Genomic DNA, 2,097 nt, shown 5'->3' on the forward strand with positions numbered 1-2,097 from the left:
GAATCGAACCCGGAAACCCGGGCGCGGGAAGCGAGAACGCTACCGCACGACCACGAGCTGCGGACGATCGTGGCGTTGATGGCAGACAGGCCCTATCCGGGGAAGTTCGGCCGCTGAATTGTAAGCTTTATTTCAGGTGACGCCACATGGGGCGACTTGCGCGTCGGTGATGATAGGACGGGGATAACACCCAGCCTGCGAGGGGAGAAAATTTCCAGTCCGGCCGGGAATAGGACCAGGGCCTACTGCATGGTAGGCAAACACGTTACCTCTCAGCTAAGCAGGCGGACACACGTAACGCAAAATAAATAAGAGAGTCCAACTTTTCCTTCGCCAGATGATGTATATCAATGAAAAGTACGAAATGGTATCATAGTTGTCGATATCAAAACTGTTATTACTTAAAAGTAATGAAATGAAGCGAAACAAAAGTAGGGTTTCAATAGAAAGCATTGACGCTGAAATCGTTATAGGCACTGAAAGCTAGCTAAAGCAGGAGATAAGTGCCACCGAAAGTTTTGCAAAGGACCTAACGGTATTTAGAAAGGATAGGCTAAACACAGTTGGCGGTGGTATGTTTGTTGCTGTTAGAAGTAGCATATCTTGTAGCGAAATTGAAGTAGTAGTTCTTGTGAGTTAGTATGAGTAGAGACCATTTTTGGCAACCGGAATAAAATAATAATTTGATCCTTTTTCCAATCTTTTACCTGATCCCCCTTGGTACGCAAAGCGGGTCAGAAGACTGTTGCAGAAATAACAAAAAAGCATGCCAAATTTAAAAGAACTCAAAATCTCCAACACTTGCGAACTTTTATAGAAGCTCGAAATTCAGCGCAGACTTCAATGCGAGATGCTTAAAATAGTTCACACTACGAAACTTATCTCGAAACCTGGCAGAAAATCGCAACAGGTCCTGATCGTAAGTAAAATATGCTAGCGGCAAGACACAGTCAACTCTTTCTCCGCACGGTAACAATGGAAATACTATCGATGACAGGGCTGCCAAAGCAGAGTTACTAAACACAGCCTTCCGAAAGTCCTTGACGATGTAAATTTTCCAGAATCGACTCAAGAACAGTTCCAAACATGAGTAGCTTGGAAGTAAATCTCGGAGTAGTCAAGCACCTTAAATCACTTAATAAAAGCAAGTCTTCCAGTCCGGCCTATATTCCAATTAGGTTACTTTCAGAGTATGCTGATGAAATAGCTCCATATTTAATAATCATATACGACCGCTCGCTAGACGAAAGATTCGTACCCAAAGACTGGAAAGTTGACAGAAAGGTAGTAGGAGTAATCCACTGAATTACAGGCCCATATCATTAAGGTCGATATGGAGCAGGATTGTGGAACACATATATTGTGTTCGAAGTTGATGAATTACCTGGAAGAGACACACAGTCAACAGGGATTTAGAAAACAGCGTTCTTGTGAAACACAACAAGCTCTTTACTCACACGAACTGCTGAGTGCTATTGACAAAGAATTTCAAATTGATTCCTTATTTTTAGATTTTCAGAAGGCTTTTGACACTGTACCTCACAAGCGGCTTGCAGTCAAATTGTGTGCTTATGGAATATCGTCTCATTTATGTGACTGGATTCGTGATTTCCTGTCAGAGAGGTCACAGTTCGTAGTAACTGACAAAAAGTCATCGAGTAAAACAGAAGTGATTTCTGGCGTTTCTCAAGGTAGTGTTATAAGCTCTCAGTTGTTCCTTATCTACGTAAACGATTTAGGAGATAATCTGAGCAGCCGTCTTAGGATGTTTGCAGATGATGTTGTCGTTTATCGTCTAGAAAAGTCATCAGGAGATTTAGAAAAGGTATCTGCTTGGTGTGAAAATTTGCTTAAAGGAATCCGTTAAACTTAGGTTACACGGTAAATCAGCCAAATTTATACGCTGCAAATTCAACTAAATACCTAGGAACAATTACTAACAACGTAAGTAAGAAAGAAAGCACAGAAAAAGATGTGGGGAAGTCGAACCAAAGAGTGTGTTTTATTGGCACAACACTTAGAAGTTGCGACAGATCTACTAAAGAGATTGCCTACACTACGCTTCTCCGTCTTCTTTTGGAGCACTGATGCACGGTG

The sequence above is a fragment of the Schistocerca piceifrons genome, chromosome 3 (assembly GCF_021461385.2).
Source record: "Schistocerca piceifrons isolate TAMUIC-IGC-003096 chromosome 3, iqSchPice1.1, whole genome shotgun sequence".
NCBI classification, from domain to species: Eukaryota; Metazoa; Arthropoda; class Insecta; order Orthoptera; family Acrididae; genus Schistocerca; species Schistocerca piceifrons.